This window comes from Eretmochelys imbricata, chromosome 1 (assembly GCF_965152235.1).
Source record: "Eretmochelys imbricata isolate rEreImb1 chromosome 1, rEreImb1.hap1, whole genome shotgun sequence".
NCBI lineage: Eukaryota > Metazoa > Chordata > Testudines > Cheloniidae > Eretmochelys > Eretmochelys imbricata.
This window is the reverse complement of record NC_135572.1, coordinates 20,324,174-20,343,988: the sequence shown is the minus strand read 5'-3', so window position 1 is coordinate 20,343,988 and position 19,815 is coordinate 20,324,174.

The window sequence follows — 19,815 nt, the reverse complement described above, 5'->3', positions numbered from 1 at the left end:
AGCTTTTGGTCTCCAACAATGGTCATACTAGATGCTTCAGAAGAAGGTGAAAGAAACCCTATAGACGGTAGATAGGAAATGATCTGCCCTATGGAATGATAGGAAATGGTAGATAGGCAATGATCTGCCCTATGGAAGTCTCCTCCCAACCCCAATAGTTAGATATTATCTTGAGCTCTGAAGCATGAGGTTTTATATCCCTTCTAAAATTGCTTTTTTAATGATTTATTATTCTAACTCTGGATATTCTTGTTATCCATGTAACCATCAGACTTGTGTTTATTATTTATTTAACGTGTTTATTAAAATAGTGCCTGAGGGGCAGGCAACAGTGGGGCCCCATTGTGCTAGGTACTGTACAAACACAGATTAGTAGGTGATCCCTTTCCCAATTAGTTTACAGTCTAAACAAACTGGACAAACACAGTGTGGGGAAAGAGGTATAACACACAAGGAGCGTCAACAATGTGATGGCAGCAAATGTCATGTTGGTTTCATAATATTTGGGGGTGAGTGGTTCCTTAAGAGGGAATATTCTAAATAGAAAGAAAAGGAGGGGAGATGGGAGAAACACTGTTGTTCTAAGACCTCCTCTTGATTTGAGAGGGTGGAGTTTCTGAAAAAGCAGGCAGAACTGGAATTTTGACTTGTCTTTTGCAGTTTCAATTGATAGTACAACTGAATATATTTCTATCTAAGTTCAAACTCAATAGAAGTTATTTTTCTCATTTGACAACCAGACTGCTAAATAATAATTTTATTCCAAACATAAATCTATAATTTGATTTTATTTAACATTATTTTCATGAGTTTTCATCTTTCACCTTGACCAGCCTGTGATATGCCCTAGAAATTGCTGTCACAAAATTAAAGCAATTGTATCTGTTAAGAGGCTCCTTCTTCTGTTCTCTTTCTCTGTTTGTCTCTCTCTTTATGCCACACCAATCATCATAATATTTGAGATTTTAATCCATTGTAATCCCTTTGGGGTTTAGAGAGCATGGCCCCTTAAATCTTTTTCCTGACTGGGGAAGTGCTGATTGTTCCAGAAAGAGGACGTACTGATGGCAGGGTAGGTGCGGGGGAGGCAGAGAAAAAGGAAAAAGTAACACTGTGTGTCTGGGGCTCCAGACAGAAGGACTGCACTAAGCAGGCCCTCACAGAGTGAGGCAACTGAGCACCTGCCTGATGCCTGGTAGGGACAGAGCCGCCGATTGGGGACACTCCAAGACAGGAGCCAGGAGGAGCACTGTGCTAGGGAGGAATCACCCAAGAAGGACAAACCAGAGCTGGATCCAGTATCACTGCTGTTCAGTGCTGTATGGAACGGTGAGCAGAGGTGCTGACTACATGGGTGCTCTGGGGCTGAAGCACTCACAGGAAAAAAATGGTGGATGCTCAGTACCCACCAGCAGCCCCCCTATCAGCTCCAATCTCTCCCTCCCCCAGTGCCTCCCTCCCGCCGGCGGGCCCCGCCGATCAGCTCCTCCCTCTGGCCTGACCCCTGACATGACTTCTGACTCCAATTCTGGCTTTATCTTTCATGTGACTATCAACTCTGACCCTGGCACTGACCTTTGGTGTGAATCATAGAATCATAGAATCATAGAATATCAGGGTTGGAAGGGACCCCTGAAGGTCATCTAGTCCAACCCCCTGCTCGAAGCAGGACCAATTCCCAGTTAAATCATCCCAGCCAGGGATGGCTGCTGAATCTGAGTGTGGCTCCTGAATCTGTGTGTGCAGTGTGGCTCCTGAATCTGGCTTTGACCTTTGGTGTGACTTCTGACTGCGACCCCCACTCCGCTCCTGGCTCTGACCACTAGGTCGGATGACCCTGACTGTCCCTCTCAGATGCCAGCAACTGTCCATAAACTGTTCCATCCCTTTCTGTGGTGCGTCTTTCAAGCACATTGGCAACTGGCACCTCCTGTTAAACTTATCTGCGACTGATGCAGTGGATGGTTAGGTGCATCTTAGAAGGATGAATGTGCCAAACACAATAAAAATGGCTAGGCACAGTTAGGCACACCTCAGCACCTTCATTTGCATTGGTTCGTTTGGACACTACGTTTTCCAGTATTGATCTGCATTTGACTCCACTGTCTACATTTCCCTTTTAAATTTTTGGGTTTGAATGATCTCGAAGAAAAGTGTAACTGAAACCACTGTGTTTCACTTGCTTTCATGTTCCAATCTTTGAATAAGCCTGAGCTGAGAGCCTGTAACAAATCCCACACCATGTGCTTTACATTTAGTATTGCAAAAGTAGTTTCTGAGCATTCTAGGGCCCTGATTCAAAGCTCATGAGATCAATGGGAATGTATCCATTCATTTCAGTGTGCCAGGGATCATGGTTTAGTGACACACCTTTGCCATAGATTTAGCCAGAAAGTCCTTTTCATAGGGTCACCATCTCAAAGCAGCCCTTCTGGTGCGGGCAGGCTGGAGGTTCTGCACCCTCAATTTTCCCTTCTCAGAGCTCCTCAAGAATACTTCCCCAACACGGACTGGAAAATGCAGTGGGTTAATTTATTAATATGGGCACTTCAAATCACAAAGTATAGTCCAATACTTTAACTCAAAAGATTTTGATTCCCTGGTCTTCTGCAACTCTAAGCTCTTCATCAGTCTCAATCATCCTTCTGACCAGAGAACTCTCTGGCTTTCCCCTAGAGTCCTGTACTAGAGTTAAAAAGCGCAAATGAAGCAATAACATAAACAATGTCCACCTGCCCTTCCCTGACTGACTCTCAATGCTGATTCACCCAAACTCCGCCCCCCATTTTCAGGTCCCAGGTGCCTTCTCTTTCAGCCCAACTGGGGTCAGCTGGCCAGTCACCGGTGCACTGACTGTTTCCCTCTTAAAGGGCCACTGCCACCCTGTGACAGACTTTTAGCAAAACTTGTATCGATGGCACTATCCCCACAACAACAATTCCATCATCGTGGTCTGGATTTTGTGGCATAATTCTTTTTTTTTTTTTTTTAAGTATGAGAGAGTCAAAAGAATTTTCAATCTCACTGCACTGAGCTATGCCAGCATGTCTTTTAATTTATAAAATAAACACTGATTGATAAAAGTGATAAATAAACTGGAGAAAATTGGTCTCTGTTTCTATCTTATTTGAACCATAAAATCCAATTTGCCATTTGCTATTTCAAATTAAACTGGGGAAATGAGACTGCATGCAATCACAACTGCTCATGTCCTGTGGCCATCATACATTTTGAAACTCTATTTTCTTATCTAAAATATGAGCAGTGTCTAAGAAAGATCCTTTGACAGCTGTCACTGAAAATTGTAAGTCCTTGACAACCATGTCCCTGTTTATTCCAGCAGCTGTGACATGGTTCAAAGAAGATTAAGCCTGGTAATATGCCTGAAAGTATAACAACTTTGTTAGGACTCTTTCAGATATCTTAACTGAGGTGCACCACTGACCCTTTGCACTGAGAAGCCAATATGTCACTTTGTATGTTCTTGCTGTTTGTTAATTTAAGTGTGAATGGGTCCAAAAGAAGTCTGTCTGAACTGTAATGAATGGTGTTTATTGTCATTATCCAACTTGATAGGTTTGAAAGCCATGCGCTACTGCATACTTAGTGATAATATGCCGCTTTGCACTTCTAAACAATTCTCATTGCTGAGTCTCAGGATGAAAGTCCAAGGATTATCACCAAGCATATGTACTACTTGAACCGTATGAATTTAGCCCTCAGAGCTTTGCAGACACTACTCAGTTAGGTGTCACAAGACCGTTGAAAGACTGATATTTTTACCCCCATTTTATATACAGATAAATTGAGGCACAGAGAGTTTTTGACTTACCAAAGGACAGTGCGAATTAGTGCCAAAATAGGAAGCTGAACTAGAGTTCTGCTGTAATCATTGAATTCACTACTGTGCAGGTCCATATGAGCCAGTTCCTTCTATTTATTCTAATTAGATCTGTGCAAGAACTAGAATTTATGTTTCATGAAATTCCTTGATTTTGACATTTTGTTTTCATCCTGAATTGGAAGAAAAAACAAAGAATTTCAACAATTCCCACAAAACGAAATTTTCCAAAAACATAGTTGTCAGTTAGTCAAAGTGTTTCATTTTGATAAAACGGAAACATTTCATTTTGATTTTAACATTTATTTTATAATTATCATATAAGTATATCACATAACATATAATATAAAATACATTTCAAGATGAAAAAGTAATTTTGAAATGAAAAATCAAAATCTTCGGTTCTGCTAGGGTCAAATTTCAACCTTATTTAAATGCAGCATTTCAAATTATTTTTCTAAACGAAATTTCATTAAACTTTAACACATTCCTTCAAAATGTTTTGATTTTGAGGAATTACTATTTTCGGATGGAAAAAAATTCCACTGAAAAATTTTCAATGAGCTTTTATACTAATCTTTCATGGCTTTCCTTCTTCATATACATGGCAAGTGTCTTGCAATACACCCCAAATTCCAGGAAGCCAAAGTATGATCATGCAGTAACATTACACACTGAGGTTTTCAAGAGTAGATACCACAGTGATGAGTCTTACATTTCTATATTTTTTTCTATAATGTACAAGAATACCTGTGCCAAAAAGAATACATGATGCATCAAAATAGAGCCTTACTGTACTTCTTTTCTCTGCTTCCTTACATGTTTTTATATTAGTCACATTTTAACTTTGGGCCACAGAATTCAGATCTCCAGATTGGAAAATTACAGCCTGTATTATGACCATATGGATGTATCTGCTCCATATCTAGCAAATCTATTCTGGCTAGTAAAGTGGTTTTATAAGTCAGAGAAATACAGTTACATACTCTTTTAACTTACAAAGATCAAGGTTAGATTTCAGACAGTAGCACAGTATAATTAAAGCCATATTCAGTAGTTGGTTAGACAGTGCTTGAGGGGCTACACTGTGATAAAAGACCCGGGCACAGCCAGAGCTGGCCCAGGTCAGCTGACTCAGGCTTGCAGTGCTAAGGCTGCGAGGCTATACAACTGTAGTGTAGACATTTGGGCTCGGACCAGAGCCCAGGCTCTGAGACCCAGAGCAGGGGAGGGTTTTTTTTACTAGAGAAAGGAGGGATGACAAGCATGCTCTGCTATGGGGCCAACTTTACATTTGGGACAACGTTAGAAATGTTTGTTCAAATAAAATATGGTACCATACATTCCTGTGAGTACCAAGTTCTAGCTCGGAGGCATTCATCTCCCACTTAGGGACCCTGTAACTAGAAACGACTAAAAAAAATAGACTTACTGTCTGACCAAGAATGTATGGAATTTCAATAGTCCTAAAATATGGTATTGTTAGTAATATGGGGGTAGAGGGATTTATCAGGAAGGAGAGAATAGGTGGGTCAACTGGTTGGGCAAAAAGAAAAATTGGGTGCTTTCTTAGGGAGTTGAGGTTCCTATGTCACTGACTTTAAATAAGTATGTCTTAGATTTGAGCTATATTTGCATTAGGAAGTGGTACATTTACATCTACATTAACTATAAATGACATTCTGATGAAGAACGGGGCTAGCAATAGCTGTTAAATTTTACATGGTAAATCTTTCCGTTTGTTATTGTAGTTTTTCTGGTAAAGCTCTTCTATCTGGATCTGGTATGTATCTGATCCCAGACCTCCACTGTCTACCTATCTTGTTTTTTTCCTCGGGAGTATAGATGTTGTTTTATTTTTGTCCTTTAATACTATCACACAGATCAGTGTCAAGTCGGGTACAGAAATGGGTTTCCACCAGTTGTTCACCATGCATACGTTTCATAGAACTATGTGTTAATTTCAGCACAATAGCACAAAAGACACCCCTTTTTCTGATCCCCCCAATAGTCTGCATAGCATATTTTTAAATTCCAACAAAATGTTAAGCTTATCTGGTGGAACTCAGCTAGTTGGGTCAAATAAAACTTGCTGCTGATGACTGTTAACCTGAAAAAAAAATCTCCTAGTCTTGAGCTGTAAACAAGGGCCCATTATCAGATATTAATTCTTCTAGCAACGATGGCTCTCAGAAGGAGATATAATACTTAAATGGTACAGAATGTATAGTTGGAGTACACAGGGTCTAACTGAATGGAAGTTACCTGCATACCAATTTCAAGAAATTACCATCTGAGGAAGAACTATGACAAATGAATATGAAGAAGAGCCAAGAGTATGATATTTGTGTCCAGTGATTTGCAGGTATATCCATGTCACAGGTTGAGCTTGGCTGTAGAAATTGAGAAGATAGTTACAAAATGTCTCTTCAGTACCCTTGTACGCGTCTGACTGCCGCGCATGTTGTGGCATATGTACTGTCTTTGTATCTTGTACCTAGGGTGACCAGATGTCCCGATTTTATAGGGACATTCCCAATTTTGGGGTCTTTTTCTCACATAGGAACCTATTACCCCCTACATCCTTTCCTGATTTTTGACACTTGCTATCTGGTTAGCCTGCTTGTACCTGAAGTTCCTTTAAAGCCTGAAGGCAGAACTTTTTCTAGTCAGTGGTGCTTACGCCTCACAGGAGGTATCCTTCATATAATAATAAGCTCTCCTCTCCTGAGTTATTTCATATTTGTCTGGCCATTTCTTTAGTGTAAACTTCTGAACTTTAGAAAACAACTTACTATATTTTAGTGTGGTCTGGTACATTTGTTTTACTGTCCCAGACAATTAGTTGGTTTGGATAATATTCAGGCCAGTGGCCTTTTGTGTTCAAGATAATGTATCTTCAGAACATATTGCGTGTTCCTTTCAGGGCAACCTCAGAAGTCTCTCAGCATTAGCATTTTGTGCTAATTGCTTTCTTAATGTTTCCTATAACTGTAACTCCAATACAAACCTGTCACATCAATCCTCTGACAAAAGCCTGTCCAAGCTGACAATGCACTGCCATCTTCTTGATCTCTCATAAAAACTGTACTGCACATTCACATCATACCACCTGTGCATCCAGCAGAGGAGAGTTAATAGAGCCATAGGCTGAATTAAGTTTCCTGCAGAGCTGACTCTGCCTTGGAAAACCTCCTTAAAAGCACCATCTGAAGAGAACATGGCAGTATGGATCTAAAGTGTAAGGGAGCTGATAGCCACAAGACCTCTCACTGGATGGTGCTATACCCCCTGTAGATCCCAGAGATGCACACAACTCTTGAAGGATTTGCAGGTGAGACCCACTAATCCTTCTGCAGTGAGCAAACCCTGCTCCTATGATCTCAGAAGAATTTATAGGAAACTCTAGAGTTGAATGACATGGAGTTCCTTGGCCCCAACATGGGTATTTCCTCACAGGGGCACACTCTGGCCCTGAGAGATTAAGAGATTTGCACAAGGAAGTCAGAGCCTCGATTAGAACCCAGGTCTCCCAATTCCCAATATTTTGCTTTAACCTCAAGACTACTCTTCCTCCGTTACTTTCATCACCACATACTGTGTGTAAGTGTGTGTGTGAGAGAGAGAGAGAGAATGAGAGTGAGAGAGAGAAGTGTGTGTGTGCCTGAGAGAGAGAGAGAGAGAGAGAGTGTGTTCAAAATACAATAGCACTAATGCAGTGCAAAAGAATAGATAGTGGAAGATCCATAATTAGCTTTCTTTTCCCTGCAACTCTTCCAGTTTAAATCTTTTTGCATCTGGGATTTTAAGCAGATGGTTATTGCAAACCCAATAGCACTACCAAGACTTAGTACAGTCGTATGTGTATGTGTGTATTTTCCCTTATTCTATTTTTCACCACCTATTTCATTCTTGCATATGTAACAAGAGTCTCAAAACAGTCACCTATTTCTAAGAGGCAGATCCCAAGTACACCAGGTATGTGAAGAAGAAACATGAATCAGCATAAAATTAGATTTACTTTTTCAAAGTCCCTGCCCCCCACCCTACTCCTGTCTTTGTGTTATTAGAGTCTTCCTAAGGAACTGCTGTGAAATGCACAGTACAGTTCCCAGATCTGAATAACAGAGATAGACCCACCATTTTGCATCAATCCCTGTTCCTGTTGCTGCTCTTGTCACTTCTCCCTGAAGTTCTCACTTATCACATCAGTTGGCTTTTGGCAGGTTTTAGCTGCTGCCAAGTAGTCAGTGAGAACTACTTTGAAGTGTGGGCTGATGTCTAACTGAGAGAAGTTAGACATTCCAGAGCATGATTGATGGAAGGCAGTGGATTCCTGTTATGTCAGTGTCAAGGTTTATAAATCTTGTATACTTTGCAATGAAGGACTGGAGCTAAAGGAAAAATATAGACAAAAGTGAGGACTTGGGGAAAGCAGAGGTTTTGCATGAAGGCAATTGTGTAACCAGGGATTAGAAAGAAGTGCAAGTTAAATGCTGTACATGCCCAGCAGTGGTAGGTAAGAACCATTTTGGTACTTAGTGAGAAATCTTGAATATTGTGCTTGGGGTCACCACTGGAATATAGGACACTGAGAAGAGGAAAAAGAGAGAGAGAATGTGATGATATGCATCTGTAACTTGCTGCCAGGATCTTTTTATTTAAATATAAATGAATTAATTAAATTAATTCTAGTAACATTTCTAGGAAGTCCAGGAAAAAGCAGGAAGTAGGGAGAAGTGAGCAGTGACTAAGTATAAAACAGACATCTAAATTCATTAAGGGGTGAAATTCTCTATAGTACAAAAGGAACATACTCCTTTCCAGGTAATGCACTTAACACATGTCAATGGCTTAAGCACGGGTCAGCTTTTGTTTAGAGCTTTTGTGCAGAATATTTGCACAACAATGAATTTCATCTCTAGGAAGGTTTCAGAGTAGTAGCTCTGTTAGTCTGTATCTGCAAAAAGAAAAGGAGGACTTGTGGCACCTTAGAGACTAACCAATTTATTTGAGCATAAGCTTTCGTGAGCTACAGCTCACATCCGATGAAGTAAGCTGTTGCTCACGAAAGCTTATGCTCAAATAAATTTGTTAGTCTCTAAGGTGCCACAAGTACTCCTTTTCTTATCCCAAGGAAGGTTGGTCTGGAATGGGGCTTTCAAAGGGAGTTGGATTTTAATAGGAGCTGAGCACCTAATTCCCTTAGGATATCAGCCTGTGTATTTAAGAGACTAGCTTGGGCAACATGAGAAACAGGATCGTTTCCTGCCTGTGCTGGAGACTTTCCCCTATTTGTCTCTGCACACGTTTCCTGTCTGTGCCATAGCTATATTCAGTTGCCGGTTACCATGGTCTCTGAATTCACTTCCTTCTGTTTTCCACACCACACTTCTTAAATATCATTTTCACCTCCAAAGTTCCTAAACTACTTTGATGTCCTGATGCTGTAGCAACATGGAGAGAAATATCAAGTGTTAATAATACAGTCATGTACAGCAGTTAATGGCTTAGACAGAGACACAATAGAAAGCTCTGGTACAGAAATCCATTTTATTTCATGTTCTGTTGATTGTTAATAATCAGATACCACGTCGCCTTGTGAAACTTGTGATTTAATGTTCCAACTGAGAATCAGAAGCACATAGTTACAATGAAAATTTGATTAACCTCTCTTTTCTCTTTGGTGCAGCGAGGATTGTTTTAAATTTTTTTAAAAGAATTTTGCTTTTTAGATATATTTTATTCTCATTGAAAGCATTTTTTCCCTATCTGGGATGGTTCTGATTACAAAAATATGAAATGTAGGTGAAGAGGGAAGTATATTCATTCTCTTACAAACAGATTCCAGATAGTCATACTTTGGCAGTCTGTATCCTATTATTATAAAGTGTATGGCATTTCTTTATGCATTATGGATCTGATCTAAAGCCCATAGTGTTACCCTAGAATTTAACATTCCTGTGTGCAACCCAGAACATGACAGTACTGCAGTCAGCCATTTTGTATGTACAACCACTGCCTGCTGAAAACCAAACATCACATAGCTCGGAAAATCTTAGGCCTTTGTGAGACAAGGTCAGACAGGTACATACTTGCAATTTGTTAATCACAATGGGACGGTGGGCAGAAAGTTATGGAAGAGAATGAGTGAATAGTGACCCTGGTTTTAGTGCTCCTGACTAGAAATACTAGAAATGTTTTGAGATAATGAATAGTTTGTTGAAAGTGGGAGAATTGGTGACCCACCAGGAGTTAGTATAAGTTATTTGCTTTTTTTGAAGTTAGCTATAAACAATTGTGTGAAAGAATATGCTTCGTTCTTCAGGCAAGGAGCAGACATCTAAATTCCCCATCAGCTGGATGGAAAGAGGGCCCCTGGAAGCCCAGCTGGTGATCACTCAAAACCATCTCAGACTGTGCATAACTATATCTGGGATGCCCTAAACCTATTGTGTATGTGTGTGCTTAAAATCTAATAAATAGTAGTTTTCTATAAGAACACACTTGTTTGTATCAATCATTTATCAGACAGATAAGCTGTGCCCCCTGATTAATTTATTCCTGACACTGCTTGGAGAGAAACAGTTAAGTTACTACTCCTTTGGGTTCTGAGAACCCCCAGGTAACAACTGAAGTCAAATCCAAAAGCCCATTGAAGTGAAAGTACTCTCAGTGGGCTTTGGATGAAGCTCTACATAGTAAATATGGGAGTGACTTCCAAGAAAAAATGCTTATATGTGTTCAACTCTGTACAGACAAGAAGAGATTTGATTTCTGGAACGGACTGTTTCAGAGTAGCAGCCGTGTTAGTCTGTATCCGCAAAAAGAAAAGGAGGACTTGTGGCACCTTAGAGACGAACAAATTTATTTCCCTCTTAGGGGAGAGATGTATGGAACTTTATTTACAACATGCACATAGTTCCTGTTATTGCCTTGAGCAAAGGTGTATAGAACTGAAAAGATTGCAGCAAAGCAGATTACAGGTTCTAGTAGAGAGAGAAAGAGTGCGAGAGAGCCTGGAGCACGAGGCATGGTGCAAGACCTGAGGCCTGAACCTCAGTCAGCAAAGCCAGGCCATGCTATGAGCAAAAGTCAGGCTCTGTCATAAAGCACATGTTTGCTCATAAGTTCACTGTCCATCACATGAGCTTGGCAAAGGTACGGCTAGCGTTGCTAAAACACAGGCACTCCTAACTGGTATTCGGCACTGCGCATTCATGTAAACACATTGCTAGAGAAGGTACAGGAACACCCTGGCCCCAAGTAAGAATAATGAATAGGGATGTTTTGTTCGAACCAGCCGATAAAAGGTGTAAGGTTGGTAACAAACAACGTCAGGAGTGTAATACATAACTTGTTTGAATCAATGTATAACAAGAGAAGTCATAGGAGAGGCACCTTTGTCCAGCCTAGGGGTCAGCAGAGGCTCTTGTTGCTCTCTGAGCTGGTACAGTTGTCACAGGAATACATGTGTTAGTGTACCTGTAACCACTGAGCCAGGGTGCTAGGACTGTGCTTCATCGACAATAAACCTGGCCGAGCACCTTCGCCACTGAACTGAGCACGCACTCTTTCTTTATGAGTATTATTGAGGTGTGCTGAATTAGCAGGCTGCATTCTCTGCTAGTGCTGATAACACCAGAGCTCCAAACACAGAAGCACTAAGCAGCCACAACAACTTGGCAGCAGTAACAATGTTCTTCAGTAACATTCTTAACAACTCAGGTGTTGTTCCTCAGAAGAAGCAATCTGAAAACCTTCAGCCATCAACACTGGTTTCTTTGAACAAACTGCTGCTCTGTGTCCCTGCTAAGAAACAGCTCTCCAGAACTTCTCTGTGACCCCGAACCCACACTCAAAAAGAATATGCTTGGCTGTAACTTGGGGTATATGTCTCTTCAAGTCATCCTCCCCCGGAGGTTTAACTGACAAAGTGGTTAAAAACAGTAGAAAATGCAATCTTGACTATATTAGCTGGTAGAGCCATGGCTTCCACTAGTGCAGTTGTCCTGGTAGAAGCAGTGGGGGGATTCTTGGTTAAAATTTCATTGTGGACACAGAGGTTGAGTGATTTGCTCAAGGTCTTTTGGGAAGTTTGCAGCAGAAGCAGGAGCTGAACTTGCCTTAGAATCATAGAATCATAGAATATCAGGGTTGGAAGGGACCTCAGGAGGTCATCTAGTCCAACCCCCTGCTCAAAGCAGGACCAATCCCCAATTAAATCATCCCGGCCAGGGCTTTGTCAAGCCTGACCTTAAAAACTTCTAAGGAAGGAGATTCCACCACCTCCCTAGGTAACGCATTCCAGTGTTTCACCACCCTCCTAGTGAAAAAGTTTTTCCTAATATCCAACCTAAACCTCCCCCACTGCAACTTGAGACCATTACTCCTTGTCCTGTCCTCTTATACCACTGAGAATAGTCTAGAACCATCCTCTCTGGAACCACCTCTCAGGTAGTTGAAAGCAGCTATCAAATGCCCCCTCATTCTTCTTTTCTGCAGACTAAACAATCCCAGCTCCCTCAGCCTCTCCTCATAAGTCATGTGTTCTAGACCCCTAATCATTTTTGTTGCCCTTCGCTGGACTCTCTCCAATTTATCCACATCCTTCTTGTAGTGCGGAGCCCAAAACTGGACACAGTACTCCAGATGAGGCCTCACCAATGTCGAATAGAGGGGAACGATCACGTCCCTCGATCTGCTCGCTATGCCCCTACTTATACATCCCAAAATGCCATTGGCCTTCTTGGCAACAAGGGCACACTGCTGACTCATATCCAGCTTCTCGTCCACTGTCACCCCTCAGTCCTTTTCCGCAGAACTGCTGCCTAGCCATTCGGTCCCTAGTCTGTAGCTGTGCATTGGGTTCTTCCGTCCTAAGTGCAGGACCCTGCACTTATCCTTATTGAACCTTATCAGATTTCTTTTGGCCCAATCCTCCAATTTGTCTAGGTCCCTCTGTATCCTATCCCTGCCCTCCAGTGTATCTACCACTCCTCCCTTAAGAAGACCATGCTCCTGCTCTGTCTCTCAGTTCCTGGGTGCAGGTATGTTTGTTTCTTTGTGTGTTTTGGTGCAGAACTTTGCTCAGGAAAATAAAAAAGAATCACATGGTCTGATTAAAGTAAACTTTTCCTTCACTCTGAACTAGTGTGTTGCATTTTTGTAGCCTAGTATTACTATGTTTTCTCATGAGCACTCACTGATATTTCCAACCCATCTATCCTAACCTGTGACTTTAGTAGTTTGTGCAAATTAGCTTTAGAAGATAAAAAAAAAGAATAGCACGTTTTACCATTGTAGGATAGTGTCAGATGGCATTCAGACTCAATACATCAATGGCACCATGCCATAGAAAAGTATTATCTCTTGTAAAGCAATAAAACACTGAGCAGCATGGAAAACCTGCCTTCTCAGAGGGGTACATATATCTGGACAATATCTATTGAGTTTTCACCTGCTTTTTAATTTATGGGTTCTCGTAATGGGTGAGATTCACCCTTCTGAACCCTCTGCACAACTTGTAACTGCAATAGGGTTGTGCAGGGTATGGGGCATCAGTGGAGCAGGCTGGACAGGGATGCATTTACAAACCGGCATACTCTGGAGGGTATCTCTGCACTGGTTCTAAAAATGCCATTATGGAGAGTGGCAATATGGGCAAGTCAATATTTGTATTGTGGTACACCCAATTGCTCCCAGTCATTGATCCAGAGCCCCATTGTGCTAGGTACTGGGCAAACACGTGTAACCCTTCTGCCCGTCAGAGTTGGCAGCAACAAGGGCCGGGTTCAGTATCTAGGGGTTCCATTCTAATAACACAATGCAAAACTGGCTCGAGCCCCCCACCCAGTGACCTGGGAAAAATATATACCACCCCCGCTGGGCGCCTCTAAGAGGCAATACTTCCCCTCTCGCAAGCACAGAATCTGAGTGTAGCAAAAGCCTTTTAATAACAGAGAAACAATGTGGCATTATGTTGGGGAAATACCACCAACAGGATTCATAACACAACTCATGAGTAAAAACCCACCCCAAGCAAATTGGGCCTTTGGTTCTTGAGTCCAGCAAAACCAAAAGTCACGCAAGGTCCCAAAAGTCCAACAACCCAAGTCTCTGTCCCTGGTCAGTGCAGCCCCAGAGTTCAAAAGTTTATCTGTGGTTTTACCTCCCAACCTGGTGGAAAATTGCCCCATCTCTCCATGGGGCTCTGCTTTGCTCTGCTCCACCAGCCATCCCACGAGTTGCTCTGCTCTGGCAACCACTCTGCTCCACCAGCCGTCCCATGAGCTGCTCCAGCCATCCCACAAACTGCACCACAGTATAGGTTTGGGCCCCCCCACTACTTAACACAATGCTCAGTGATTTCAGCTCTTAGTAATTTTAGCTTTTTAGTGATTTCAGCTTGTAGTAGGGGAGCCTCAGTGCTGGTGCACCATTGGCCCAAAGTGATGTCAGCTTAGCAGCCTGTAACTAGACTCCTATTAGAATCAAAATTAGCTCTGATATTCTACAGTGGAGAGAAGAGACAGTGCAATTGGCATATAGGACCCTCACCAGGGAGCCCATACCATCAGACATTAATACCTGTCCCCAACTGCTCTCCCTTCACTGGGTTTTGGAACCCATGACCCTTGCCTAGCGAGTGCTGCTTAGTTGATGGTAAAAAGAAAAGGAGTACTAGTGGCACCTTAGAGACTAACCAATTTATTTGAGCATAAGCTTTCGTGAGCTACAGAGATGAAGTGAGCTCTAGCTCATGAAAGCTTATGCTCAAATAAATTGGTTAGTCTCTAAGGTGCTACTAGTACTCCTTTTCTTTTTGCAAATACAGATTAACACGGCTGCTACTCTGAAACCTGTCATTAGTTGATGGTGAGTCCCTCCATCATAACAAAAGGCCAAGTACAGTTCCACTGTCCTTGAGTCACATAATCAGGATAATAACAGTTTATTCCTGCCCCAATAACAGAGAAACTGGGGCTCCTACAGCAGCCAAAGTGACCATCAAGGCGGGGTAGGTGTGCCTATGCAAATGAGATCAGCCCCTGAAGTTCTTTTCCACAACCCACCAGATATCATGGTAGAGCTTATCCTGACTCTGCTTACACACGTAACAAAGAGACCATCCCTACTCTGAACAGTGTTCTCTGGTTGATTTTCTTACACACTGAATACAGTGGTCCCACACAGCATAGAGAGGTTACATTGCAGCCCTATTCCTTGGACCTTAATTGGGAGGAAGATTCCATTTTACTACCCCACTCCTCCAACCTTCACCCAGATAAAGCCACTATTGTTTGGGGATTGTGAGGCTGAAGCTAATTTCTCTTTGTTGTGAATGTCCTATAAAAAATCATTGTAGGCAGCTTTTGACCGCTTCTGGTATTTTACCGCTAAATCTTATTGAACATTGATCTACATTAAAGACAAGAAAGTCTCTAGTCAAACTCTTTTGTAAGGGTGATTAATTTACCAGCTATATCTTTAGAATGCTGTCTTATTTCTAGTCTCTTCCAGTCTGCTGAAGTCACATGGCTACTCAGTCTAAGTATGAATCATGTCACAATAGGCACTATAGTAATGTTCTTGGGCATGCTCAGTTGATGTCTTTCACGCAACTGTGGACAAACAAACCAGGCAGGACGCTTGATTAAACAACACAAGTGTGTGCTGCAGAGCAAATTATGATAAATTGCTAATATTGATACTGTCTGGTGTTTAAATTTAGGAACGCAGCCAAAGATACCTTGACCTCACCTCTGCACTGGCAACTGATACAAAATTAATTGGAGCTGTCATTCAGGTAGCAGTCACAATTAAGTGACAGTTGATTTATTAATTTAAAGGCTAAGCTGGAAACCAGATGCATTCTCCACTGGAATATGACTCTAGTAGCTTTGTTGGGTAACACAGAGAGAGCTTGAAAATGTTGTTAGTCTCAGTTTAATCACAGTGACATAATACATTTGTCACTTGAATTGCCGTACTTTCTGATCAAAGATAGGGTTGGTTGGTTTGCTTGTTTTGTACTGCTGAATGCATAGCCAACTACAGTATCTGTAGGTGCATACAATCTTTCAGCAATAATGCATTTGTAACAGTAATTTAGAATCAAATATATAGTGTCTGTTTGTACTGCTGTGTGCTCTCTCCACTGCACATAAATATGTTTAGGAGTACAGTATATTTTCAGAGATGATGAGACCCCAATTCCTTGAGTGGTTTCCCCTCCTTGTTCCAGAGAAGTAACAATCTTCTGCTACTGTTTATCAATAATAGGTTACTGCCTCCACACGATCTCAGCTGGGTGTGTGGAGGAGATATGGGAGGCAGAGCCCATAACCACCCTCCAACACAACACACGCACCCCAATGATGTGAGTCAGAGCAAGTCACACTCTTATTATTATTAATAATCTTAATTATTGTAATAATTGTCATATCATTTTTGTTTAGTGCTTTGAGGTCCTTGGTTGACAGGCACTCCCTCTCCACACACATACATATGTATATACAATTTTCAAAATTGTGCAATATTGTGCAACAGCATAATGAAAAGGTCAGATAATCTTATCAAGTGTAACACAATAACTCACACACCAAGAAAGAGCTAACATAAGAACGGCCATATTGGGTCAGATCAAAGGTCCACCTAGCCCAGTATCCTGTCTTCCGACAGTGGCCAATGCCAGGTGCCCCAGAGGGAATGAACAGAACAGGTAATCATCAAGTGATCCACCCCTGTCTCCCATGCCCAGCTTCTGGCAAACAGTGGCCAGAGACACCATCCCTGCCCATCCTGGCTAATAGCCATTCATGGACCTATCCTCCATGAACTTATCTAGTTCTTTTTTGAACCCTTGTTATAGTCTTGGCCTTCACAACATCCTCTGGCAAGGAGTTTCACAAGTTGACTGTGCGTTGTGTGAAAAAAATACTTCCTTTTGTTTGTTTTAAACCTGCTGCCTATTAATTTTATTTGGTGATCTCAAGTTCTTGTGTTATGAGAAGTAGTAAAGCATCTTCACAGTATTGAAGACAGGGAATCCCTTTGCTGTCAGGTAGAAACTCAGATATTTCAGTCAAAGAGTTTTAAGGATAGTTGCATAATTTTTTGTGGAGTATAATCTCAAACATCAGCATGATGATATGTACCTCTATAGTGCCTGATTCACTTAGACCATGACCCTGTGTTCTGCAGTTTGTCTACTTTCATTTTGCTTTATGCTATTCATGTGGGACACTGTAGGAAGGAAGTGCTGGAGGAGTATGCAGTTAGAAAGTTGGAGGGTGGACTCTAACAGCTTCCTACCCTCAATGCAGCAATTCAATAGATGACCAATCAAGATATTTGTGAGGTACCGTGGGTCTTGAACACAAGTCCACAAGTCCTCAGCAGCTATGTCCTTGCAGTTTGTTGGTACGCTAGCATGAGCTGGTGGACCCTAGCTCACCATAGGCACTGTCCACAAAGCTCCCAGTTGGAAGAAATATCCAGCATCTCCTATTGGCTCAGACTCACTATGCAAGCCAGAAGAAGGCACAGGAAGTTGTCTGACCTACTAGGTGAATCCCTGGGTGGCTGCTATGTCAGACCCTGCCGCCTGAGGCCAGCCTGATTCCTGTCTCCCTGTACTGTTCCTGCCTTCTTGCTTTGTTCCAGATATGTGCTTCTATGCTCACCCCCTGACTACTGTCTGTGGCTCTGACCCTCATCTTGACTCCCAGCTCTTTCTCCAGCTCTGACCATTAGCCCTGACCACCACTGCTCTGACTGCTAGGGCTGACCACCCACATCCTAGTCTATGACAATTGTCACATCTGAGGCATATGAAAGAAGAAGTGTCTGATGTTATTACTAACTAGATCAGAGGTGGGCAAACTTTTTGGGCCAAGGGCCACATCTGGGTATGGAAATTGTATGCAGGGCCATGAATGCTCACAAAATTGGGGGTTGGGGTTCGGGCGGTTGGGGTGCAGGAGGGGGGTGAGGCGCCGGCTGGGGGCGCAGGCTCTGGGGTGGGGCCAGAAATGAGGAGTTTGGGGTGCGGGAGGGTGCTCCGGGCTGGAACTAAGAGGTTCGAAGGGCAGGAGAGGGATCAGGGCTGAGGCAGAGGGCTGGGGCGTGGGAGGAGATTAGGGGTGCAGGCTCTGGGCGGCACTTACATCAAGCAGCTCCCAGAAGCAGCAGCATGTCCCTACTCCGGCTCCTACATGGAGGTGTGGCCAGGCGGCTCTGCGCACTGCCCTGTCCGCAGGTGCCGCCCATGCAGCTCCCATTGGCCATGGTTCCCAGCCAATTGAAGCTGGGGGTAGCGCTTGGGCGGGGGCAGCGTGTGGAGGCCCCTGGCTGCCCCTTACACGTAGGAGCTGGAGGGGGGATTAGTGGGTCAAGCCCCTGACCCCGCTCCCCAGCTGGAGTGCCAAAGTGGGGCAAGCCCCGGTCCCAACTTCCCGGCGGGAGCTCGAGGGCCGGATTAAAACATCTGCAGGGCCGGATGCGGCCCATGGTCTGTAGTTTGCCCACCCCTGAACTAGACAGTATTAGTATTAGAGCTGACTGGAAAAATTCTGACAAAACATTTGTTCATTGGAATTTGCCAGTTCATTTTCCACGGCATGCATCCGATGAAGTGAGCTGTAGCTCATGAAAGCTTATGCTCAGATAAATTGGTTAGTCGCTAAGGTGTCACAAGTCCTCCTTTTCTTTTAACAGATACAGACTAACACGGCTGCTACTCTGAAACCTACGGAGAGGGTTGTTTTCCTTGACATTTTGACCAAACCCAGGCAAATCTGGGTGGGGCATGGTTGTCCTATCCCATAGGAATTGCTGCCTGTTCTGCATCAGGAATTGGAAGAGAGAGATCCACCCAAAGTAACTTGGTGGTTAGACTTGGGTTCAGGTTCTTGCTTCACATTAGGCAGAGCAGAGACTTGAATCAGGGTCTCACACAGCTGAGCTGAGTGCCCTCACCACAAGGCTATTGCTGTTCTGAGGAAGGACCCTCTCAATTCCTTTCCTGTTGAAGCTGTTCCACTTTCTATAAATAATTAAACAGGGGAGATGTAGGAAAGTCCGGTTCAAGTCCCTGCTCCAATGCACTTTTAATTATTTATGCAACATGGACCAGTTCTAACAGGAGATATTGAGGCAGACCCACTTCAGAATAGCTAATAGTCCAGTGATTGAGACATTCACATGGGCTGTAGGAGACCTGTGTTCAAGCCTCTGCCCCAAACCAGAAAAAGGTGAGATTCCACCCAGGTCTCCCACATTCCAGGTGAGTGCCCTTCCCACCAGGATCTTGGCTATTGTGGGGACGGAGGCATGCCTGCCTGTCTGAGCACCTCCCCCCCAAAAAATCCTGGCTGCCTTTGGTTCAGGGCCCAATCCTGTAGGTGTACTCTGAGGATATCTATTGGATTGGGTCCCATTGGAGAGAGAGGTCGAGAAACACATAGTCTAAGAAAGCTGCTAGGGTTTAGGCATGAGCTAGGCCTCTGAGCAGCTCATTAGTTGTGGAGCTCCTGGGATTAGGATTTAGGAAGCTTGTGCATGTCTCCTGCCAGAAACGTAGGGGCCTATGGGATTAGGCAGCAGCTGAAATGTGGCTTTGAGAATACCCATGGTGTCTAAATTTTAGACATAGGTGCCTAAAGAGGTAGTTAGGCATCTAAGTACCTTTGTTTATCTAGCTTTACTACACCCCCAGCCAGTAAAGGCTTGCCCTCTACATTGTTTTCTTGCGCAGTCCTAGATATTAATTTATTATCTTGTGTGTTTGTGGTTGGAATTATGACAGGCCGCAAGCCATTTTCAGTAATGAAACTTCCTGAGCTCACCAACATACATATAAAGTGCACTGCTACAGAACTTCAGTATTGCTAAGAAAGAGATCACTGCTCCTCAGCTGAATGTAGTAAACCCGTGACCTCGGACCAGCATAATTTTCAGGCCTGGCTTTT